Source organism: Ranitomeya imitator, chromosome 3 (assembly GCF_032444005.1).
Source record: "Ranitomeya imitator isolate aRanImi1 chromosome 3, aRanImi1.pri, whole genome shotgun sequence".
Lineage (NCBI taxonomy): Eukaryota > Metazoa > Chordata > Amphibia > Anura > Dendrobatidae > Ranitomeya > Ranitomeya imitator.
The window spans coordinates 380,401,850-380,428,492 of record NC_091284.1 but is presented as its reverse complement, the minus strand read 5'-3'; the positions used below and the strand labels follow the sequence as shown (position 1 = coordinate 380,428,492).

Genomic DNA, 26,643 nt, shown 5'->3' with positions numbered 1-26,643 from the left:
AGAGAAGAACCCTCTGGACCACAACACCGAACCACGTAGTGGAGCACCGGGCAAGGTGTACCCCTATACAGGGATTCCCCCGTCACAACACCAGATGGCCTAAATGCCGCAGTACCCGGACCAGAGGGACGACCCGTACAGACCATATAAACAAGATGGTGGAATTCAAGCTCTATCCGTGAAGAGGATCCTGGAAGCTCTGTGTAGTTTCGGAAAGGCTGATCCAGCCAGCAGCAATATCAGGATAGTTCTGCGAGGAGCAGCTCAGTCAGCCTGGAGTGGAAACCGGGGAGTCCAGAAGGATCCAGAATAGGGAACTGCCAGCGGAGGATACTGAGGAGACAGAGGGATTAGAAAACCAAAAGTAAACTACACTTTGCAGAGCACAGCAGAGTGTGGACTGAGCAGAGGGCCATAAACAATAGAATGAACACATTGTCCAGGCACCTCCCATAATGGGAGGATGCCTTTTATGCACAGAGCATCATAGCACAGAGAGCCTTAATAGAGAACAGGTGTTCTGCTGTTTTAAGTATGTGCAGGAAGCGGGGCGCGCCTCCTAAGAGCATTTCCAGGAGACCTGCCAAGAGGATGCAGGTTCTTAGCAGAGAAAGGAGCCGCTGATCGTCTGGAGCCACGGACAGGGTGAGTAGTACCAGTGGAGCTGTGTGAAAGGTGCCGGTCTCCCTTCACAGCAGAGACCGAACCTGCAGCTGAGGGCATGATATGCACTATATGGGATCAGTTCGAGTGGGACTTCTCCCCCCCCCCACACTATTCAGCAATTTTCAAAGGTTTATCCTTTACACATTATTCACACACTACTCATAAGATGAATAATTAGATAAATTAGACTAGATGTAGTAGTCACTTTATTCAGGGCACCAATTTTAATAGAGTTCACCAATTCTAGTTACCTAGCATCATGGTTACATTCACTGTTACCTACATGCACTTTATTATTCACTAACATTTTTATCACCATTTCTGCAGTGCGTATTAGACTTTTTGGGACCTTTAGTATGATCCAATGGTACACTGTCATCTCCATTTAGAACAGGGCAGGCTGAGACTTACACTCTTTTCCATGCAGCGGTGAGCGCTTCTGCAGACTTCCGGGTATGTGTTGTCCCGGAGACGCGTCTCTTCAGCTGCCGGCTCCGCCCCCCAGTCCTGACGCGTCGGATGGGTGTGCGCGCCGGTAGCACGTGACGGGGACGTACGTCATGCCCGGGATGTGGGCGGAAGCGCCGTTCAAACCACTGCCACCATTGTAACATGCAGGGATAAAAGCACGCTGGACATGCTCACACATAAGGTAAGAATCCCCCTGGAAGAAGCGGAACGCGAAACGCGCGTCGGGGACCCTCGCCGCCACACTAGGTCGTATACCCCTTTATTTACCACTCTAACTGATACCATGTATTGGGTGTTGCTAAATGTTGCCTTGGATACGCTGGTTAAGCACTATTGACTGTACTTTGCATGTATATTTAAGAAGTTGTATTTATACTCTGGCACTTGCCTTCTAATTAGAGCACAGTATCTGTAGTCAGTTACCACTGTGAACAGCCCTGACATTAGTATATGGGGGCTGTTAACTTTGCTGTATCCTTATGGATCATTAGACAGACTCCGTCTCTATACTCTGCATCTTATCTGGGAGCAATCCCCAACAACTACTTGTGCAGGGAACATTTGTTAGATAGGATATATTAACATTTCTATATTGGAATGATCCATTAGTTAACTATGGTCATACATAGGTAGTTCTAAGTGTATATGTGTTGATTAGCCAAATGGGCGTTTACCTACAATTATACTGAGGATTTGTAAGGGGTATGTTACTGAGTGAGGCGGCTGTATTGTGCAGTCGTATTTCCTCTATTTTAATTATTTTGTACTTCGTTATTAATATGTGTTTACAATAAAGATTTGAAAGATTTTTATATTGGCATTTGCTCCCGTTTGTTCAGATTAGGTATACACCTCTAGACTGAGTTGCTGCAATTGTCCAGCTAAAGCAGCAATGGGATCCATATTGGACCAAGAAGATTTTTAAGGTCAGTGATACTGTCACGCCGTTAACGGCGATAAAGGGGCAGGACGGCGTACTGGGACCCGCACCTGTCCCTGCCACTATAATGGGCCCTGGCTTTCCCTTATCTCAGGGGTACCTATGATGGTTAGGAGGCATGAGCCGCCAGCGTATCCCTGTCTCCTGTGCAGGCCCTATCAGTTGCCCCCTCTCTCCCCAAGAGAAGTTGGCTGCACCAGTGTATAAATACAACAATAAACAGGGTATACAGACAAGGCAACTAAAAGTCTCAAACTCACCAAATGCTCACACAACCACAGAGGAAACACAGAGAAGGGAAGAGAAGGAAAAAACTAGTAAGGAAAACAGGTTTAACATGCAACAAAAACAGCAGACACCAATCTCTGTAAATAAACCTCCAAGCTCTTATTACCACGCTCCTTCACACACCAAGCCAGGCAGCAGAACTGATCACTGACAACAGTTGTAGACAAAGCTCAGTCTATATAGGAGCGCAGATTACCAAAACCAAATCAGCTGAGAGACATAGCTCTCAGTAACTTCAGTAACAAGGTTTAACTCCTGCCCTGCTGGCACAAGACAGTCAGGTCAGAATTTAGGAGAAGAGCTTCTGTTCATCTTGTGTGAACGAGTCCCAGAGCGCTGCAGTTCTCTGGAACCTCTCTGTCGCGGTAGCCCCGTGACAGTACCGCACCAGCACCAATGGCAGAAGCATCTACCTCAAGAATAGAGGACTTGTTGATCACAGGCCGACGGAGTACAGGAGCCGAAGCAAAGGCTTGTTTCAGAGAGCAAAAAGCATCTTCAGCTTCAGAAGACCAGATGTGGGGGTTGGACCCCTTGCCATTCAAAGCAGAAATTGAGGCAACTAGAGTGGAGAAATGTGATATAAACTGCTGGTAGTAATTTGCTAATTCGAGGAAGCATTGGATAGCTTTTACTCCCTGAGGACGTGGCCAGTTAAGCACAGCAGACACTTTTTCCGGGTCCATTTGCAAGCCAGTGTCAGAAATGAGTAGAAAGAAGAAGAAATGGTAGCGAAGACTGCTCAAAAACGCACTTCTCGAGTTTGGCATAAAGACGGTTCTCTCTAAGACGAGACAGCACTTGGCGGACATCCCTTCTGTGGGAAGCAAGATCTGAGGAGAGCACCAAAATGTCGTCTAAATATACCACCACACAAGAGTAGAGTAGATCACGAAAAACATCATTCACAAACTCCTGGAACACCGCTCGAGCGTTACACAAGCCGAAAGGCATGACTAAATACTCATAGTGGCTATCTCGAGTGTTAAAAGCGGTTTTCCATTCGTCTCCTGAACGAATACGGATTAGATTGTAAGCTCCACGAAGATCCAATTTCGTGAAAATTCGGGCTCCCCTCAGGCGATCAAACAACTCAGGAATGAGATGTAGCGGGTACTTGTTCTTGATCGTGAGATTGTTGAGACCATAGTAGTCAATACAAGGACGAAGGAACCCGTCCTTCTTAACGAAGAAGAAACCTGCACCTGCAGGGGAGGAGGATTTGCAAATAAAACCTTTGGATAAATTCTCCCGGACGTATTCAGTCATGGCTTGAGTCTCAGTAGGAGACAACGGGTAGATTCGACCTCGGGGAGGAGTAGAGCCCGGAACAAGATCAGTTGGGCAATCGTAGGGTCGATGCGGAGGTAAAGTCTCTGTCTCTTTCTTATTGAAGACATCCAGGAAAGATAAATACGAAGAAGGTAAATTTGAAGACACTGAAATTGGACAAGAACGTTCTTTTGGCAAAACAGGAAGCAGTTACTCTGGCAGAAGAGTCCCCAATGCAGGATTTCGCCAGACCGCAGGTCAATACATGGCTCGTGAGTCCTCAACCAAGGAAGTCCAAGAAGAAACGTGTGGGATAAAGAAGGCAGCACATACAAGACGATCTTCTCACGATGCAGGATTCCAATTTGGAGTTCCAATTCTTCGGTAACCAACGTAACGGACTCCCGCAGAGGTTGGCCATCGACTGACGCAATCTGTCAAGAGTCTCCAGGGATCTGACCGGAATCCGCACTCTCCTAACTGCCTCGAGTTGAATAAAGTTCCCGGCTGCCCCGGAATCTATATAAGCAGAGTCAGAGAAACGTTTATTACCCAGATGTAAAAGAACAGAAAGAGTGAGGGCTTGAGAGGGTTCTGGGATACCTATGGAGACCTCTCTTAGCAGTCCTAGGTGGAGGTGTTTCCCGGCCTCAAAGGACAGGAACGCAAGAGATGAGGCGCACTACCACAATAGAAACAGAGACCTTGAGTTAGTCTCTCTTTCCGACGTTGCTCGAAAGGCTTAAGACGATCCACCTGCATGGGTTCTGGGGCAGAATTAGCAGAAGAAGACTCAGACCGAGGACGGGAAGAGCTAGGAGAAACAGGAGGAAGTCGAGGAAATCTCTCTCTAGCGGATTCTTGAGAACGTTCTTGAAAACGTAAGTCAATGCGGGTTGCCAACGAGATGAGATCCTCCAAGGAAGTCAGAGTATCACAACCCGCCAACTCTTCCTTAATTCGAGGAGAAAGCCCCCGCCAGAAGGCTCCCACCAAAGCCTCATTATTCCATCCTATTTCGGATGAAAGGGTGCAAAACTGGATAGCGTATTGGCCCACCGAAAGTGTACCTTGTTGAAGGTTGAACAGAGACTCGGTGGTAGAGGCCAAACAACCGGATTCATCAAACACTTTGCGAAAAGTATCAAAGAAGGTGGAGAGTTGAGAAACAAGGGGATCATGGCGCTCCCAGAGAGGATTAACCCATGCCAAAGCCTCACTCTCTAAGTGAGAGGTTACAAAAGCCACTTTAGAATGGTCAGTGGGATACTGCATGGGAAGTAGCTCAAAATGAAGCTAACATTGATTTAAAAACCCTCTACACAATTTTGGATCCCCACTATAGCGAGGAGGTTTAGCCAGGCTGGGAGGTGGGTGAGGAGCCGAGGCCAGAGAAGAGACGGGAGCCGAAGACTGGAGGGCGCGAAGACGATCATTCACAGAAGCCATAAAATTTAGAATATGAGCTTGAGTGTCACGCTGTTGGGCCAGCTCCTGTTGGAGACTTGCTAACTGCGAAGAGCTCACAGGATTGGAGGCCTGCAGGGACGAGAGACGAGATTCCAAGGTTTTCAAAAAGGACATAATCCTAAACTGATTCTCCCTAAGGAACAATAATTCCTTCTGGGTAGGAGTCGGGGTACCAGCGGGGTCCATGGCCTGTCTGTACTGTGAGATCTTTTGGAACACCTGGAGTGGACCCGCAGATCCATGACAACGAACCTCCCAAGGGTGAGCTGACCAGGTAGACCACCCCCTATACAGGGAGCATTAGAGGCAGACCCAAGGGAGACTATTGCCGCAGAAGCTGGAACCTGGAGACAGGTAGTAGGAGGTACAAAATAGAGAAGCTGGGCGTAGGACGGACAGAGCGGGGTAAGATGAAGTATAGTTTGGTAAGAGCTGGGTACAGGCGAGACCAAAGGAGCACTGGGAAGGGGAAGACACAAAGAAAGCAGGACAGGACAGAGACACTAGACTAACAGAGTACGGAGCAGACACTGGGAAGGCTGGACTGGTTGAGGAGACAAGGAAGCCTGGGAAAGGCAGAGAAGCTGAACTGGCTGGACAGGCGGAGACTCAGAACAGGCACTGCAAAGACTAAAGGTACCTTCACACATAACAATTTCGTTAACGATATTGTTGCTTTTTGTGACGTAGCAACGATATCGTTAACAAAATCGTTATGCGTGACAGCAACCAACGATCAGGCCCCAGCTGGGAGATCGTTGGTCGCTGGGAATGATCAGGACCTTTTTTTTGGTCTGCTTTACAGCCGGCCGGCGCTGACACAGTGCAGGGAAGCTGACGCCGAGGGACGTGACAGACACCAGAATGTAAGTATGTACTGTTTTTTTTTTTTTACTTTTACAATGGTAACCAGGGTAAACATCGGGTTACTAAGCACGGCCCTGCGCTTAGTAACCCGATGTTTACCCTTGTTGCCCGGGGACTTCGGCATCGTTGGTCACTGGAGAGCTGTCTGTGTGACAGCTCTCCAGCGACCACACAACGACCTAAACAGCGACGCTGCAGCGATCGGCATCGTTGTCTATATCGCTGCAGCGTCACTATATGTGACGGTACCTAAAGGTGGAACTGAGTCACAGAAGTACAAATGACAGACAGGCAAGGAAAAGAGGAAGGAATCCTCCAGGATTACAGAGAGGAGAGCACCTGTAAATCAGAAAGAAGAAGTGCTGGAGTGGGCTGTGCGCACAAGCACCTGATGAGAACCAGAGAGCGGAGAAGAATGAAGGAGAGGACGCGCGCCTGCAGGAGGAGCACACAACAGTAGGTAAGTATGAGCGGGGGAGCGGAGGTGGCCCCAGCAGCAGGCACAGCAGCAGAAGGAGTGGCCGTGACACTTATGCTGACTAGCAGATGTAAATCATTCAGCTGCGGCAACAAAAACTAAATCTGCGAGCACTAAAAAATACTCGAAGGACCCCGAGCGTGCTCGAGAAATCTCAAGTAACGAGTATATTCGCTCATCACTATTGCCAACATATTCCGCAGCACTGTACATTTTAGAGGAAACTTGTACAGACAATAAAGTAATTATAAAAAAAACACAATTCAGAAAACAAAAGGAGTGAGGGCCCTGCTGCTTGCAAGCTTACAATCTATGAGGAAATAGGGGAGACAGGAAAGGTAAATGATAAAATGTGCTTGTATTGTATGGTACAGCCATAATATACTAAATAAGGTATGCACATAACGCTGCATGAATCGGTCACCAACCAGTATGTGTACAGTACAGACACAGGTGGCTATTAAGTGCATGGAGGGTGAGTGAACTGATGCTATGATGGTCATGATTTTGAAGAAAATGTTGTATGGTCAAAATGTGGATAGTTAGGTAAGTGAGGTTGGGTGATAGGCCAGTCTAAATAAATGCATTTTTAGGCCACGCCTAACCCCTTAATGACTGTCAATATGCCTTTTAACGGCACTGAGGTTTAAGTGTATGGCCCCTCCAGAGTTGGAACTTTCCAGGGGTCTCAGTTAAGGGGGGTAGCTGAGACCCCAGAGAACATGATTTGAGTCGTTTTTTACCAACTCCAGTGTTGCAATCGCCGTTATTCACAGTATAACGGCGACCGCAAAAAACAAAGTCAGATTTTCCATTTAATTTCTCCTCTGATGTGATTGCACATCAGAGGAGAGAGAAATAGGGTTCCCCGATCACTCCCCTTGTACCTCTGGTGTCCCTGCATCCCGCCGTGATGTCTCCCTGGCCTGCGGTGTCTTCTTCCGGGATAAAATGGCAGGCACATGCGCAGTGCGCCCACCGAAATCTGCCGGCCGGCACCTGGCAACAGTAAGAAATTTTTCCTATTGGTTCATTTTGATCACTGTGATAGACCCTATCACAGTGAGCAAAATAAAAAAAGTAAATAAAAACCCCCTTTATCATCCCCTTAGTTAGGGAAAAATAATAAAATAAAAAATGTATATGTTTATTTCCATTTTCCATCAGGGTTAGAGTTGGACTAAAGTGCGTTGGGCTAGAGTTAGTGTTAGGGTTAGCATTAGAGCTAGGGTTAGGGCTATGTTTAGGGTTGGAATTATGGTTAGGGTTGGGATTAGGGTTAGGGGTGTTAGGTTTGTGGGTTATATTTAGGGTTGGGGTTAGAGGTGTGTTGGGGTTAGGGTTGTGATTAGGGTTAGGGCTGGGATTAGGGTTAGGGGTGTGTTGGGGTTATGGTTATGGTTGGGATTAGGGTTTGGGGTGTGTTAGGGTTAGGTTTGAGGTTAGGGTTATGGTTAGGGATGGGATTAGGGTTAGGGGTGTGTTTGGGTTAGGGTTGTAGTTAGTGTTATGGTTAGGAATGAGATTAGGATTAGAGGTGTGTTGGGGTTAGGGTTGGAGTTAGAATTGGGGTGTTTCCTCTGTTTAGGTACTTCAGGGGGTCTCCAAACGCGACATGGCCCCCACCATAGATTCCAGGGAATTTTGCGTTCAAAAAATCAAATGGTGCTCCCTACCTTCTGAGCCTCACCATACGCCCAAACAGTGGCTTCCCCCCACATAGAAATTGCACATTTTCTTGAATGTGGATTTGTGCACCTTGAGGGGTGCAGTTTTTAGAATGGTGTTACTTTTGGGTATTTTCTGTTATATTAATCCCCCTAACTCACTTCAAATATGAGGTGGTCCCTAAAAAAATGGTTTTGTAAATTTTGTTTGGAAAAATTAGAAATCACTGGTCAACTTTTAACCTTAAAAATTCAAAAATAGTGCTGATGTAAAGTTGACATGTGGGAAATGTTATTTATTAACTATTTTGTCTGACTCCATTCTCTGATTTAAGGGTACAAAAATTAAAAGTTTGAAAATTGCCAAATTTTTGCCAAATTTCGATTTTTTTTCATAATAAACATAAGTTATATCGAAGAAATTTTATCACTAACATGAAGTACAATATGTTATGAAAAACAGTCTCAGAATCGGTGGGATGCCTTGAAGCGTTCCAGAGCTAAAACCTCATAAAGTGACAGTGGTAAGAATTGTAAAAATTGGCTTGGTCTTTAAGTACCAAATAGGCTCTGTCACTAACGGGTTAAATCATTTCGAATATCCGTCCACATGGAACACCATAAAATTCTTCTTACATCACCTTTCTTTTGTTGATCCAGTCATGGGCCAGTACTAATCAAATACGTATCAAGTGATAACTAGTGGCAATATTCAGATTTTTCTCTTTTCTGAACTAATTTTGGAGCGTTATTACTACTTGCTCAGTAGCTATATAATGATTTATTTTTTTGCAAACATTTCTGATCAACAATTGGTTTCATTCATCTGAATAAATTTGCTTCAGATGATTCGAAAGTTGCAGAATTCTACAACAAAATGCAAAGCAACATTACAGTGACATTTAAAGGTTGGGGTACCAATAGTCAAAATTACTGTTATTGTGAACAGTTTAGCAAGATGAAGATGAAATGATCTCTAAAAGGCCTAAAGCTAATGATGACTCATTTCTTTTTTTATTTTGCACAAAAAAAATATTTTCATCTGCTACATTTTAATAATTACAAAAAGCAAAATGGGCTGATGCAAAAGTTTGGGAACCCTGCATGGATAGTACTTAGCAGCATCCCCTTTTAACAGTATCACTTTCAGCTTTTAAATGCTTTTTGTAGTCCTCTAAGAGTCTATCAATTATTTTTTTAGGGATTTTCATCCATTGTTCCTTGGAAAATTCTTCTATTTCTGTGAGATTCCAGTGTTGTCTTGCATGCACTGCTATTTTGAGGCCTTGCCACAGGTTTTCAATCATGTTCAGATCAGGGGACTTTGAGAGCCATTGTAAAACCTTCAGCTTGACCCTTTTGAGGTAGTGTATTGTGGATTTTACCGTGTGTCTAGTAGTGATGGGTGAGCACTAATATGCTCAGGTGCTCGTTGCTCGGGTCGAGCAAATTGTAATGCTCGGGTGCTTGACCCGAGCAATGAGCCCAATGTAAGTCTATGGGAAACTCAAGCATTTTTCCGGCGGCCCCCCTGGCAGTCTGCAGAGGGACAAGAAATTGCGGAAATCGATGGTTACAGTGCTCAAACGACATGGGAACAGCATCGGGAAGACTCCTGGAAGCATTTCTGACTCTCAGGTCACTGCTGTGAACAATGTTGTCAGAGTCTAGCGCCACTTTTACAGACTCACAATAAAACATACAAAAACTAAACCAAAATGGACTTTCCTGGGAAATATGTTAAGAAACATCCTTTCCAGGGTAATGACTTGTATATAAGGCAAAACAAAAATGCTCCTCCACACCTTGGGCTATGTTCACACGTAGCGTTTTTGATGCGTTTTTCAACTTTAGAATTGCTTTGAACCAAGATAAATGCATTCACTGGGAAATGTTCAGTTTAACATTTTACAAACTTATCTGACCATGTGGTGTGTGACACATCATCAGACATACATCCTGTTTAATTTATGAAGTAGGGACTCTGAAAGTCACAAAGCCTGTTTTTATAGGGCCATCAGGTGAACTTTACTATTATTAAAGGGCCAGCACTCGGCCCTCACTATTCTTAGAGATCCATCAGCCAGCTATGCTTTGCACCCCAATACCCCTTTGAAGAGTCGTGCAGGAGGGCCTCCTGAAAACAATGTTCCCATTATTAGGAAGTGGGTCTCCCATAGTGTTTGCTTATGCAGTGAATGCAAGGGCTGCCAAAAATTTGGAGGCACTCCAATGCCCCTTTGAAGAGAAGTGCAGGAGGGCCTTATGAAAACAATGTTCCCATTATTAGGAAGTGGGTCCCCCATAGTGTTTTTCTATGCAATGAATGCAAGGGCTGCCAAAAATTTGGAGGCACTCCAATGCCCCATTGAAGAGACATGGAGAAGGGCCTTATCAAAAAATGTTCCAATAGGGTCTCCTATACTTGTAATGCCCATGCACTAAGTGTATGGGCTGACAAACATTTACCCCAGGGGGTATACATGAACATTCTGTATACCAATTTTTTGTTTTACGAGCATCATAAGCACCCTTTAAAAAAATTATGTGGGTGTTGCATCACAGACCACGGTCACCCTGGTGATATGGTGGTGGAGGATGTGGAAAAGGAGGAGGACAACAGCAAGTAGCCAAAATCAGGAAGCGTATACCCATGTGTGGGTGTAAAGAGGTGCATGGGAATAGACCTTCCAAAAAAAGAGACTGGATTTGAGTTTATGGTACGCTGCTATCATTCGGTGGTGTTGAGCTCAATCCAGCCCTTGTTCATTTTCATAGGAGTCAGCCTGTTAGCATTTTCAGTTGACAGGCGGATGCACTTATCCGTTATAATTCCACCAGTGGCACTAAAAACCTGCTCTGACAAAACGCTAGAGGCAGGGCAGGCCATGACCTCCAAGGTGAAGAGAGCCAGTTCATGCCACGTGTCCAGCATGGATACCCAATAATTAAAAGGCACAGAGAAATCACGGAGGACGTTGGTACGGTCAGCAAGGTACTCCCTCAGCATCTTTCCAAACTTTGCATTCCTTGTGAGAGTACTCCACGCCTCAGGGCCTGTGCGATGGGAGGGTCTGAGAAAACTCTCCCAGAACTTTGCCAGTGTTCCCCTACCTCTGCTGGATTGGAGTTGTGTCGTTCTCGACTGTACTCCTTGGTTGTCCAACGAACTGTGACCTCTGCCGCCAGCATTTTCAGATGGGAATTTTTTTAATAATTCCGCAACAAGGGCCTTCTGGTACTGCCCCATTTTAGTAGACATGTCCGCCTCGGGAATAAGAGATAGAAAGTTCTCCTTGTAGCATGGGTCTAGAAGTGTCACCAATCAGAAATGACTGTCGCCCAAAATTTTGAGAATGTGAGGGTCATCGGAAAGGCAGCGTAACATAAATTCAGTCATGCTTGCCAGACTGCTAACAGGCAAGACTTCCGTGTCCTCACCAAGTGGATGACTGACCATGCCCTCCTCCTCCTGCCAGTCCTCAGGCCATCCACCCTGAACAGATGGTATGACTGTTGTGCAGGTAGTACTGTATAGCGAATGAAACTAGCTCTTGTTCTTCCTCCTCTTCCTCATTGTCACCCGACCCACGTGGGGATGAGATGAGGCTGGGCTGTGTGTAATCACCCTGTATGGTTCCTTGCTCCATCTCATTGTGCTCTGCCTGCAATGCATTCTCTTTGATTGTGAGCAGAGAGCGTTTCAGAACACAGAGAAGCGGGATGGTGATGCTAAGTATGGCGTCATTGCCGCTCACCATCTTGGTGGAGTCCTCAAAGTTTTGGAGGATGGTACATATGTCTGACATACATGTCCACTCCTGAGGTCTTATGTGTGGAGTCTGAACTGAATACCAAAGGCCTTGTTGATGCTGGTAGTCAACAACTGCCCTCTTCTCACAATTCCTTTCCAACATCTGCAGTGTAAAGTTCCAATGCTTGGGGACATCACACACCAGTCGGTGAGTCGGAAGCTACAAACGCAGCTGAAGCACGGCAAGGGTGGCGAAAGCTGTAGCTGACTTTCTAAAATGGGCACACAGGTGGCGCACTTTGACAAGCAGATCCGGCAGCTCTGGGTAGGTTTTGAGAAACCGCTGAACCACGAGGTTAAGCACGAGGGCCAGGCATGGTACGTGTGTGAGCTCACCACGCCCCAGAGCTGCGACCAGATTCCGTCCACTGTCACACATGACCATACCTGGCTGTAGGTTCAGCGGTGTCAGCCACAGATCTGCCTGCTCTTTCAGAGCTGTCCAGAACTCTTCAGCATTGTGCGGTTTGTCTCCTAAGCATATTAGCTTCAGCACAGACTGTTGCCGCTAGGCTGAGGCAGTGCTGCAGTGCTTCCAGCTTGTGACTGATGTGGTCATTTTGGAGATGGAGGCTGAAGAGGAGGAGGCTGAGTTGCAGGAGCTATAGACTGTGGGGGCAACCCTGATTGACCTAGGTCCCGCAATCCTCGGCGTGGGGAGGACATGTTCCATCCCAAGGTCAGACTGGGTCCCATCTTCCAGTATTAACCCAGTGTGCCATCAGCAAGATGTTCTATCCTTGCCCACAAGCACTTGTCCACGTGTCCATGGTTAGATGGACTTTCCCAGTAACTGCATTGTTGAGGGTACGGCTAATGTTGTGGGACACATGCTTGTGTAATGCGGGGACGGCACAATGGGTGGAAATAGTTGCGGCTGGGGACCTTGTACCAAGGGATGGCCGCCGCCATCAGATTGCGAAAAGCTTCCGTCTCCATGAGCCTAAAAGGTAACATTTTGAGCGCAAGCAGTTGCGAAATGTATGAATTTAGTATTGTGGCTTGTGGGGCGTTGCCTGTGTATTTGCGCTTGTATTCCAAGGACTGGCGTATGGACAAATGAACGCGGCACTGGGACAAGGACGTCCTTGCTGATGGTGGTAGTTGAGTGTGTGCAATGACAGTTGCAGGGCAGGAGGCATCTTCGCATGCATCATGGAAAGGAGATTGACTTGCACGCACAACAGAGGAAGAAGCAGTGGTGTCACCCGCAGACACTGTTCCTGGACCCTGGGGTTTGGCCCACAAAGTCAGGTGCATTGCTGCCATGTGCCTTATCATGCTGAGTGGTGGTCAGGCTGGTAGTTTTGCTACCCCTGCTGATGCTGGCCTGGCAGGTGGTGCAAATAGCCTTTTTGGGGTTACTGGCAGAGTCTTTAAAAAGCAACCAGACTCGGGAAGACCTAACAGTTGGACTGGCAAGTTCTGTTGTGTTGGTGTTATGGGGAATGGTTGCCTGCCTTCTGTCTGCGGCCACCTCACTGCTTCTTCCTGCCTGTTGGGGTGTTACGCATCCCTCCCCCTGTGTGCTGCTGTCCTCGCTCTGCATGTCCTCCTGCCAGCTTGGGTGAGTTACTATATCATCCACCACCTCGTCTTCCACTTCTGCACCCTGGTCCTTCTGACTTTCTCGCAATTGTGTCTCATCATCGTCCACCTCTTGTGACACTTTCCCACTGTCGCCTTCGTGTGACCATGGCTGCTCAAATATTTGGGCATCGCTACATGCCATTTCTTCTTGCTCTGCTTCAAGTGAACCGGGTGAGGGGCCCGAATCTATAAATGGAAAAGTGAACAGCTCTTCGGAGTGTCCAAGTGTGGGATCCGTTGTCTCCGGGCACTCGGCCGGGAGGAAGGAGGATCAGGATATGGAAAATGCAGTCCAGACTTACAGCTACTGAGACTTGACCATGCGGAAGACAGGGTGGTGGTGGTGGTGGTGGCAAAGTGACTGGAAGCATTATGTGCTATCCAACCAACAACCTTTTGACACTGCTCTTAGTTCAATAGTGGTGTGCTGCAGTCCTCTAGTAATTGGGACAGGAAGGTCGGGCGAGAAGATGTGGGTGTTGTGGCACAATTTTTGCTTGCCTCCGGCCTTGGCCTTTGCATGCACCATCACGTCCAGTTCCCCATCCCCTGCCACGCACCTTGCCTGATATCTATGCAGCTTTATTAGTCCTCAGAAGGACTGTTAGTTGAGATAGATATGTGTATAATATATGGTATACCCACACTAAGTAAGAACCAAGCAAATCTCTCCCTAGCTCAGCAACAACTCTCCCCACGCTGCCTGATTCCATAGTAGAATGTGATGAGCATGGCGGTGCCAGGTCTGATATAGACCTGATGAGGCTGTGCGGCCATCTAATCACTGTGATACCACAACCAATATGGCTGCAACATTACAGCGTGTGGCAGACAATCCCTGCATGTTCATTAGCTCTCTAAAGAGCACCAAACATGCAGGGCGGGGACCCGAGCTCCTGCCGAGCAACCCCGGAAATATTTGGCGAGCTCTGAGCATCTCGAGCAGTGAGATGCTCGGGCTAGTACCGAGTAGTGGCGAGCATGCTTGCTCATCACCAGTGTCTAGGATTATTATCCATTTGTAGAAACCATCCTCTTTTCAACTTCCACTTTTTTACAAATGGTGTTCTGTTTGCATCAAGAATTTGTTGAAATTTCATTGAATCCATTCTTGCATCTACCCATGAAATATCCCTGTGCCATTGTTGCCACACAACCCAAAAGAATGACTGATTTGAAATTCTATGCCCTTATTTCTCCACACATACCTTTGAATATTGTGACTAAAGACTTCTATTTTAACATCTGTTGTCCGCCGGACTTGTTTAAAAAATACATCAGGCTTGTTCAATTGTTCTTTTGCAAATTTCTGACATTTTATGGTGAGGATGCAGGAGAGGTTTTCTTCTAAAGAATTTTTTCAACATATTTTCCACTATGGCTCTCTGTAATAGCACCATTTTACTAGACCTCTCCGTCTCAGGAAGGAGAGATTTTTTTTGGCAAAGATGAATATAGCATTAGGGTCATGGTAAAGGCAGCTGTACATAAGGTCAGCCATATGTGCCAAGCTCCCTATAGCCAACACCTACCTGTCTCCACCATGATGACGACTCTCCATCTCCTCCTCTCTCTCTTCCTCCTCATTCCCCTCCTCAGCCAATCCACATAGGAGAGATGGGATAAATCTTGTGTGAGTATTAGCCTTTGTTGTGCTAGAAAACAGCTCCTTTTCCTCTCCTCCTCCTCAGTCTCCACCTTCTCATTGTTACCCAATCCAAGTTGAGCAGATTAGATGAGGTTGGGCTGGGTAGTATTTCCCTGTTTCATGTCTTCCTCCATCTCCACCTGGTCCGCATTCAAAGCTTCATGTTTATTTGTCATCAGCGACTCTTTAAGTAGGCATAAAAGTGGGATTGTTGTGCTGATTATGGCATCATCGCCGCTCACCTTCTTTGTGTAGTCCTCAATGTCTTGGTGAAAATGTCAGATATCCATGCCCACTCTCCAGTTGTTATGTGCGGAGGCTGACCAGAATACTGATGGGTGTATTTGATCTGGTATTCAACAGCTGGCTTCTGCTGCTCACAAAGCCTTGCAAGCATGTGCACACTAGTTGGTGAACTGGCACTTGCATACGCTGCTGCAGCACTGCCAGAGCGACTGTAGCTGTTTTGCAGATATGGGTGCTGACATGGTGTACCTTCACCAGAAGCTTTGGCAAATCTTGATACATTTTCAGAAACCGATGAACTACTAAGTTGAGCACTTGGGGCCAAGCATGGTACGTGTGTGAGCTTGCTAAGCTTCACAGCAGTCACCAGGTTACACCCATTTTCACACATGACCATGCCTGGTTGTAGGTTTAGCAGTATGAGCACCGATTTGTGTGTCTCCTAGACAAATTCACTTCGGCAGAGCCTCTTGCCACTTCGCTGAGGAAGTGTTGCAGAGCTTCCAGTTTTCGGCTAATGTGGACTACGTGCTCTGAGATAACACACCGGATAATGAAGATGAGGAACAGCAGGAGGGGGTGCAGGAAATGGGGTAGAAGTTGTCGGAACCCTGATCCTCGGCGACGGTAGTACATGTGCCATGCCAGGGTGGGACTCAGCCCTGGCTTCCACAATGTTCACTTAGTGTGTCATCAAGGAAATGTAGTGTCCCTGGCCACAAGTGCTTGTCCACGTGTCAGTCGTTAAGTGGACAATCAGAGTAAGTGCCTTACTCTGAAGTAATATTACTGAAGACATACTGGTATAAGGCGGGGACGCCACACAAGGAGAAATATTGTTGGCTGAGGGACAGCTGGCTCCATGAGTCGGAGGGAAATCCACCGTGTCTATAAGCCTAGACGGCTACATTTTTCAAGGCAAGCAACCTGGAAATGTGTCTGTTTAGAGTTTGGACATGTGGGTGGGTGGCTGGGAACTTTATCTTTTGTTCTAAGGCCTGGGATAGGGACAGCTGAACGCTGTGCTGTAACAAGGATTTGGAAGTGTCCGATAATGGTGCCTCCGAATTTTCAAGGAAAGGTGCAGGGCAGGAGGTATCTGCACCAGTTTCTCGGGCAGGGATTGGCAAGCACCAGGCACAGGGGAAGAAGCAGTGGTGTCACCTGATGGCAGCAATTGTGAACCCATGCGTTCAGCCCACCAAGTTGGGTGCCTAGATGACATGTGCCTGATCATACTGGAGGTTGTTAAGCGGTAATGCCCCTGTTGATCGTGGCATGGCACAGGTTGCAAATGCTTTTTTATTGTCTCAGAACTCTCTTTAAAAGAGTCCCAGACTGGGGAATACCTAAATCTTTGACGAAGAAATTGTCGGTGCTCTATGGAACAGTTACCTGCCTTCTCCCGCTGATCACCCCACTGCCTGTTTTGGGGCTGCCGATCCCTCCTCCTCAGCACTTCTGGGCTTCCCCTGCATGACTTCGTCATCGGCCACTTCATCTTCCACCGCTGCACCCTGGTCCTCCTAACTTGGTGACTTAACAACAACCTGACTTATGGGCATCTGTGTTTCATCATCAACTACCTCCTTAGACAAAAATGTTCTATTCCCCACCATCATCTTCTAGTGACCGTGGCTGCTGTACGTTTTGTGCATCACTAAACAACATGTCCTCTTTTCCCTCTTGTAACATGCAGGGTGAGAGGCCACAGTCAAGAAATTACAATGTAAAGAGCTCCTTAAACTGTCCTAGTGTGGGGTCACTGGTCTCCTGGGATTTGACAAGGTGGGAGGAAGGAGGATCAGGATGAGAATTAAGTGATCCAGACTCTTGGGTGGAGAGACTGGAACGTGTGTAAGCCTGAGTGGTGCTGGCATGCATGCTGAAAGCATCATCAGCTATCCAACCAACCACCTGTTCGCACTGGTTTGGCTTCAGAAGTCGTGTCCTATGCCTCCCTGCAAAGTGGGACAGGAAACTATGTGTTGTGGATTGGAATGTTGCTTGTACTCAAACAACAGGCACAGTCGCACTTGTCCCACGTCCTTGTCGTCTGTGTGCACTGCCATCAGCACTTCCACTTCCATGCCCCTTACAACATTCCTTACTTATTTTGTAATTCTAGGTCTATGGAAACCAAGTTTCCTTGATTAATTAAAACAAAAAAATTTTAATAAAAAAAAAAAAATTTGATCACCTATAGCAGGCCAAGCAGATTTTAATCATTTTAAACCACGGTAATTTTACACAAAGCAGGTTAAACTATGTGGATGACAATAGCAAATTTTTGGAACAAAAGAATTTGATCAACGGTAGCAGGAATTCACAGTCTCAAGATACCATAAGGGTATGTGCACACGATGCAGATTTAGTGCAGTTTTGCAGCGTTTTTTTCTGCAGCAGAAACGCTGCAGAACTGCACTGTGATTTACAGTACAATGTAATTCAATGTGAAAAAAAAGCTGTGCACATGGTGCAGAAAAATCTGCGCAGAAACGCTGCAGATTTCAAAGAAGTGCATGTCACTTCTTTTGTGCAGTTCTGCAGCGTTTTTGCACCCCTCCATTAATAGAAATCTGCAGTGGTAAAATCTGCACAAAAACTGCACAAAATCCACATCAATTCCGCACAAAAAACGAACTAAAACCGCATAAAAACGCATCAAAAACGCACCTGCGGATTCTGCCAGGAGATGCAGATTTAGTGCAGAAAATTCTGCACCACATTTCCTATGTGTGCACATAGCATAATACAAATATTTAATCACAAAATATTTTACCGTAAAAAAACTCTGTACTTTAAAGATATAACAAAATATAATTTTTAATGATTTTATTACAATCTCAAACAACCAAAAAGTGAATAAACCAGAATAGAACCACCACCACCAAAATAATCAGCACACATAGAAGAGCCTGGGAACAGTGCATGACACTGCACAGCTACTATACTCTCCCTGCCTTGCAGCGGAGGTTGGCACCCTATAATATGCACAAATGGCGTCCCGCTCCTCAGCAGCTATCCCTTCTGGCCTTGTAATGTGCCAGGAAAAAGAGATTTTGGAGCCATAAATCTGGACACCATGGTATTCCCAGCAAACAGAAGTGCCAAGTGTGTGTGTGAACCACACTACTATCAAAACAAGAGATTTGAAGGGTCAGAAAATCTATATACACGTATATATATGTTTGTCACACTTAAATGTTTCACATCACCGAAGAAATTTAAATATTAAACAACGATAACACGTAAACACAACATGCAGTTTTTAACCCCTTAACTGCCAATATGCCTTTTAACGGCGGCAGTTAAAGGAACTTATTCCTCAGCGCCTCTTTTTAACAGCGCCGAGAAATAACTGTATAGCTCCCCCCCAGTGTCAGAAATTCTCTGTTGTCTCGGCTACTGGGGGTACCTGAGACCCCGGAGAACATGATTTGGGTTGGTTTTTACCGACCCCAGTGTTGCGATCACCGTTATTCATGGAATAACGGTGACCACAAAAAAATAAGTCTGATTTCCCATTTAATTTTTCCTCTGATGTGATCTAGCACATCAGAGGAGGGAGAAATGGGGTCCCTGGAGCCCATTTCGGTACCTTCAGTGTCTCTGGACCCTTCTGCGTTCCCTTGGTCCTGTCCCCTGGCCGCCAGCGTCTTCTCCTGGGAAGAAGTGCACCCGCCGAGATCTGCAGGGCGGTCACCCAGCAACAATAGGCAAGTTTTGTATTGGTTCTATTTAAAAAAAAAAAAAAGGAAATCAAACCACCTTTAGTTAGGTAGAAATAATAGAACAAAAAAATTATTTATTTCAAATTTTCCATTAGGGTTGGGTTGGGGCTTAGGTTAGTGTTGGGGCTAGGGTTGGGCTAGGGTTAGCGTTGGGCTAGGATTGTAGTTGGGCTAGGGTTGGGGCTAGGGTTAGGGTTGGGCTAGGATTAGGCTTTGGGTTAGGGTTGTGTTGGGGTTAGGGTTGTGGATAGGGTTGTGGTTATGGTTGGGATTACAGTTAGGGATGAGATTAGGGTTAGGGGTGTGTTGGGGTTAGGATTGGAGGTTGAATCGGGGGGGTTTACACTGTTTAGGTACTTCAGGGGGTCTCCAAACATGACATGGCCCCCACCATTGATTCCAGTGAATCTTGCGTTCAAAAAAGTCAAATGGTGCTCCCTCCCTTCTGAGCCCTGCCATGCGCCCAAACAGTGGCTTTCCCCCACATACAGGGTATTGGCATACTCAGGTGAAATTGCACAACAAATGTTGTGGTTAATTTTCTCCTGGTATCCTTGTGAAAATAAAAAAAAAAAACTAAATTTTTTGTAAAAAAAGTAAAATGTTCATTTTTTTCTTCCACATTGCTTTAGTTCTCGTGAAGCACCTGAAGGGTTAATAAACTTCTTGAATGTGGTTTTGTGCACCTTGGGGGGTGGTGCAGTTTTTAGAATGGTGTCACTTTTGCGTATTTTCTGTTATTTGACCCCCCAAACTCACTTCAAATGTGAGGTGGTCCCAGAAAATATTGGTTTTGTTAATTTTGTTGGAAAAATGAGAAATCGCTGGTCAACTTTTACGCCTTATAACATCCTAACAAAAAAAAAATTATGTTTTCAAAATTGTGCTGATGTTAAGTTACAAAGTAACATAGTAACATCGTTATTAAGATTGAAGGAAGACTTTAAGTCCATCTAGTTCAACCCATATCCTAACCTAACATGCCCTAACATGTTGATCCAGAGGAAGGCAAAAAAAAAAAACATTTAGAAGATTTAAAGAGATTTTTTTTTCCCCTCAGCAGCAATCACTTCCAAAAGTTGACATGTGGGAAATGTTATTTATTAACTATTTTGTGTGACACCACTCTCTGACTTAGGCCGGGGTCACACTAGTGTATTGCATCCGATGCGAGAGCATCGGATGCAATATGCTAATGACACTCGGCTCCTGCTCGCAGCAGAGCAGAAGCCGAGTGTCATGCGTCTGTGCTCCGATTCTCTCGCACAGGGAGGATCGGAGCACAGCTGCGGAGGAGGTGGAGAAATGAATTTCTCCATCTCCTCCATTGCTGGGGTCCGCTTATTGCGCACATCACTTGGATGATATCCGAGTGGTGTGCGCTGTCTCACTCGCACCCATAGGCTTATATGGGTGCGAGTGAGCCTAGAGTTTTCCTCGGTCCGAGACAATCGCAGCATGCTGCGATTGTCTCGGACCGAGGAAAACGGCCGACAAAAAGTCGGCTGGTGGGAGCTGCCTCATATGGTAACATTGGTCCGAGTGTAATGCGATATTTTTTCGCATTGCATTCGGCTGTATTACGGTCTAGTGTGACCTCGGCCTTAAGGGAACAAAAATTAAAAGTTTAAAAATTGCAAAATTTTCAAAATTTTTGCCATGTTTCCATTTTTTTCATGAATAAACGTAAGTTATGTTGAAAAATGTTACCACTGTCATGATGTACTCTATATCATGAAAAAATAATCTCAGAATCAGTGGGATCTGTTGAAGCATTCCAGAGCTATAACCTCATAAAGTGACAGTGGTCAGAATTGTAAAAACTGACCAGGTCATTAACCCCTTTCTGCCAGCTGACGGAATAGTACGTCAGCTGGCAATTTCCCCCGCTTTGAGGTGGGCTCCGGCAGTGAGCCCACCTCAAAGCCGCGACATGTCAGCTGTTTTCAACAGCTGACATGTGCACACAATGGGCGTGAGCGGAATTGAGATCCACCCGCGCCCATTAACTAGTTAAATGCCGCTGTCAAACTCTGACAGCGGCATTTAACAAGCGCTCCCGGCCACGAGGCCAGGGGGTGCTCGCACCCCTGACCCTCGTCATGTGATCGGGGGTCATCGGTGATTTGCCATCACAACCAGAGGTCTCATTGAAACCTCTATGGTTGTTGATGGCAGATTGCTATGAGCGCCACCCTGTGGCCGGCGCTCATAGCAGTAGCAAGCCTGCAATTCTGCTGCATAGAGGTGATCTGTGCATCACCTCTATGTAGCAGAGGCGATCGAGTAATGCATGCTTCTAGCCTCCCATGGAGGCTATTGAAGCATGCCAAAATTTAAAAAAAGTGTTTAAAAATATATAAAAAAAATTAAAAAAATATAAAGGTTCAAATCACCCCCCTTTCGCCCCAATCAAAATAAAACAATAACAATAAAAAGAAAATCAAACCTAAACATTATTGGTATCGATGCATTCAGAATTGCCCGATTTATCAATAAAGAAAAGGATTAACCTGATTGCTAAACAGCTTGGCAAGAAAAAAATCAAAACGCCAAAATTACTTTTTTTTTGGTCACCGCAACATTACATTAAAATGCAATAAAGGGCAATCAAAAGAACGTATCTGCACCAAAATGGTATAATTAAAAACATCAGCTCGGCACGCAAAAAATAAGCCCTCACCCGACCCCAGATCACGAAAAATGGAGACGCTACCGTTATCGGAAAATTGCGCAATTTTTTTTTAAGCAAACTTTTACCACTTAGATAAAAGAGAACCTAGACATGTTTGGTGTCTATTAACTCGTAATCACCTCGAGAATCATAATGGCATATCAGTTTTAGCATTTAGTGAACCTAGCAAAAAAGCCAAGCAAAACACTAGTGTGGGATTGCACTTTTTTTGCAATTTCAGCGCAGTTGGAATTTTTTCCCATTTTCTGTTTCCTGTCATGGTAAAACCAATGGTATCCTTCAAAACTACAACTCGTCCACAAAAAATAAGCCCCCACATGGCCATATTGACGGAAAAATAAAAAAGTTATGACTCTGGAAAAAAGGGGAGTGAAAAACGAAAACTAAAAAAATAAAAAAGCTTCGAGGGTGAAGGAGTTAAGTACCAAATTGTCTCTGTCACTAAGGGGGTAAATGAAGGTTTTTATTATTATAAAGGAAAGAGAAATCCAAACCTACAGGGCCCTCTGGGAAAAAATAATTGCCCTCCACCTTAAAACATAAATTAGCTGGATTTTATGACATCTTTGGGAAGTTGAGTTCAATTATTCCTATCCACACCCAGGCCTGATTACTACCACACTTGTTCTCAATTAAGAAATCACTCAAATAGGACCTGCCTGACAAAGGTAGACAAAAAAAACTAAAAAGCTAGACATCATGTCACGATCCCAAAAAAAATTGGAACAATTGTGAAACAAAGTAATTGGGATCTATCAGTCTGGAAAAGTTTATAAAACTATTTCTAAAGCTTTGGGACTATAGTGAATCATAATGAGAGCCATTATCCACAAATGACGAAAACATGAAACAGTGTTGAACCTTCTCACAAGTGGCTGGCTGACCAAAATTACCCCAAGAGTGCGGCGACGACTCATCCAAGAGGTCACAAAAGACTCCATAACAACATTCAAAGAGCTACAGGCTGTACATGATTCACTTAAGGTCAGTGTTCATGACTACATTATAAGAAAGAGACTGGGCAAAAATGGCATGCGTAACAGAGTTCCAAGATGAAAACCACTGCTGAGCAATAAGAATATAAAGGCTTGTCTCAGGTATGCCAGAAAAAATCTTCTTATCCCCAACACTTTTGGGAGAATACTCTGGACTGATAAGACAAAAGTTGAACTTTTTGGAAGGTGTAAGTCCCATCAATCACTTTTTTACACAAGTCCCTGTAGGTATGGATTGGGGCAGTATGGTGGCGCAGTGGTTAGCACTGCAGCTTTGCAGCGCTGGAGTCCTGGGTTCTAATCCCACCCTGGACAACATCTGCAAAGAGTTTGTATGTTCTCTCCATGTTTGCGTGGGTTTCCTCCCACATTCCAAAGACATACTGATAGGGAATTTAGATTGTGAGCCCCATCGGGGGCAGCGATGATAATGTGTGCAAACTGTAAAGCGCTGCGGAATATGTTAGCGCTTTATAAAAATAAAGATTATTATTAGTATTATTCCCTTAATAATAAAGACCTTAATTTAAAAAATGCATTTTGCGTTTACTTGTGTTATCTTTGTCAAATATTTAAACTTGTTTGCTGATCTGAAACATTTAAGTGTGACAAACATGCAAAAGAATAGGAAATCAGGAAGGGGGCCAGGGCCGGCGTCAGCACCCGGCGCATCGGGGCAAGTGCCGGGCCCTGGCAAGATGGGGGGGCCCATTTTAGGTACGACACTGAGGAGTCCTGGGGGGCCCCGCAGCCGGACTACATCCCCTGTATTACACACTACAACTCCCAGGACTCGGAGCACATCCCCGGCAGCAGGCGGCACAGAGCTCTGGGAGTTTCGCAGCTGCTGAGCCACATGACACGTCGCCATTGATTAGAATACTCTGTCCGAGTCCTCAGTCTCACCATGGATACGCAAAGTGACTTCCGCTCTGTGTCGTCACTTCCAAGTGAGAGTGAGGACGAGCTCTGAGACGTCCATCCTGATCCTGGGATCATCCAGCACCACGTGGGGTCCGACCATCCAGTGCCCGGAGAATGAGCCGCGCGTCACCAAGCAGAAAGACGAGCAGCAGTGCAGCACCTGTGTCCATGATGGTGAAAGTTAAGCAGTCTTCCTTCCTGGAGCAAAGCATTGCTGGGACTTGTAGACTAGTCCTACAGACCTACAGTATTGCATCTGAGTGAGAGTGATGCTGGGACTTGTTATTTGTAGACTACTGTCTGTATATACTACACTACATGGCTGTGTTATATACTATGTGGACTGGGTTATATACTACATGGACTGTGCTATATACTACGTGTGCTGTGTTATATACTACGTGGGCTGTGTTATATACTACATGGGCTGTGCGATATACTACATGGGCTGTTATATACTACGTGGGCTGTGCTATATACTACGTGGGCTGTGCTATATACTACATGGGCTGTGCTATATACTACGTGGGCTGTGTTATATACTACGTTGCGTGTGTTATATACTACTCGGGCTGTGCTATATACTACGCGGGCTGTGTTATATACTACGCGGGCTGTGTTATATACTACGTGGGCTGTGCTATATACTACGTGGGCTGTGCTATATACTACGTAGGCTGTGCTGTATACTACGTGGGCTGTGTTATATACTATGTGGGCTGTGTTATATACTACGTGGCTGTGCTATATACTACGTGAAAAAAAATTGAGAAAATTTACCGCACACAATACTGGTATGATGCAGAAAAAGGTATATGCCAGGTTTATTCAAAAAAGAAACAAAAAGGTTGCCACAAATTTTTGCAGACGGAAATATAAATGTAGACAGAAATCCAACGTTTCGACACTCCTGGGTCTTATTCATGGGGTTACTAGGGAAACAAGGAAACAATATAAGTGGCTGTTCATCATATAACATTATAATCATGAAAGAAAAATAAAAACCACAATAGCCAAGGAATTAATTAACACTACACAAAAGTAAAGAATACCAAAAAAATAAAAAAGGAAACAGATACAAAATAATACATAAAACACTAAAAAAACCGCCAGTAGTGGTGGAGGGCTGGCGATAAGGAGCAACGTCAGCTAATATGATACATTAGGTAAGTAATGGCAAGTAGAGCACAAAGAGTTTACCTCTGATCCTTTGTTACAAATGGAAAAGAGTGGCAGTAGTAGAAGGTGGGTGACCGATTCCTTTAAAGCATAACCTGTCATCATGATAAAACATATAGTGTATAGGTAGATAGACAGTCTATATCAAGGAGTCATACTACAACCGATTGCGAGGAAGGGGCCCAGGAGATCCCAAATAAGTATAGTACAACCTAGAGGATCTAATATGTCTATGAATATAGTAGTGTCTATGAATATAGTGGTAGAGTCCCCATACTAATGAAACTGGTATTATAATGGAGTATAGGTAAGGGTCCCTTGAGAGGCATCATAATCATAGGTGGTTATAGGTGGAAAGCCGTAATAAATAAGAGGTGGTAGCAGATAAAACAACCTATATGGTGTAACTACTGAATGGCAAGATGATAAGGGTGTCGCTGGATACCTTGTTATAGGGCCAGTGTTAGGCCTCTGTGTCCCGGGTGGAGGAAGGCTGGTTGCAGGGGCCGTCACACTTAGAAGTGGCCTGCAAAGTAGGAAGGTACCCATGGATAAGTAGGCGGTGACGCGGGGAAAGGAGATGGGGGGAGAGGGGCTGAAGTACCTGTGTGTCCTGTCATGTAATGCGAGGTCAGCGGCGCTCCCGCGCCCTGCTGCAGGTGCTGTCCTGGAGAGGAAGTGAGGGTGGACTGGGATGCCGCCCTGAAGTACCGCCGTACCGGAAGTGTACGCTCCCAGACCGGAAGTGACGCGATGCCATGCTCAGAGGGAGCCTCGCATGCGCAGATGATGCTATAAGCTAGTATGGGCATGGTAATGCCCAATTGTGGGAGTATCCAGGCACTGTAAAGCGTGCGGTGGATGACTACATAATGAACACTAAGAGGGGATGTAGTGAGTGAATCCCGCAGGCAAGCCGTGGTTACCTGCATAGTATACGCCAAATAAATAAAGTGTGGGGCTAATTGATGCCATGGAATGGATTGTGGATGGGTGGATGCCACGGATGCCAAAGAGACCGGACAAAGAATATATGGAAAATAGATGGGACAAAAAATGAAAATAAAAAGGGATGAAATAAATACAAATCATGAAGAAAAGTTGAAAAATGGATGAAAATAATAAAATAATGATGAAAAATAAAAACATAAAAAAATAATATTAAAAAATGAACATGATTATGAAAAATGATGGTGAAAGAATAAAAAACAAAAACATAGGAAATGAGAAATAATATTGAAAATAAAAAATAAAATTAAAAATGACATAAAAAACTGGTTATAGGAAAAAAAGGAAAAAATGGAGGTAGGGGACTCACCTATTAGGTAGTAGATTTCAACGTGTCTGGAAGGCAAAAGGGTGCAAAGGTTAATATGATGTTACAGTAACCAGTCCATTTCTTTGTTGAGGCCTTTAGGGGTTAAGGTCTTTAGGGGTTAAGGTCTTGAGCTTGTGGATCCAGAACGCTTCCCTAAGCTTTAGTTGTTTGATATGGTTACCCCCTCGCCTGGGTCTGGGTACCTGCTCAATTACCTGGTATTGTAGTTGTGCTACCGTGTATCTACACTTGGCAAAATGTTCGGGAATAGGTAGCCATGTTTTATTTTGTTTACTACGTGGGCTGTGCTATACTGTATACTAGGTGGGCTGTGCTATATACTACATGGGCTGTGTTATATACTACGTGGGCTGTGCTATA

At 45.2% G+C, this 26,643-nt stretch overlaps 1 long non-coding RNA gene across 2 annotated transcripts; it reads right to left on the bottom strand.

Moving 5' to 3' along the window:
- LOC138672109 (uncharacterized) lies at positions 1 to 25,668 on the bottom strand. Of its 2 annotated transcripts, XR_011319583.1 has the most exons (7): positions 25,549 to 25,668; positions 25,390 to 25,470; positions 24,966 to 25,039; positions 24,546 to 24,697; positions 23,748 to 23,925; positions 19,019 to 19,154; positions 1 to 333 (listed from the first exon to the last, which is right to left on the bottom strand). It is a non-coding gene; the product is annotated as an uncharacterized lncRNA (long non-coding RNA). The 2 variants fall into 2 exon arrangements; XR_011319582.1 differs by lacking the exon at positions 1 to 333 and having other exon boundaries at positions 18,270 to 19,154.
- Between the last annotated feature and the right edge of the window lie 975 nt (positions 25,669 to 26,643).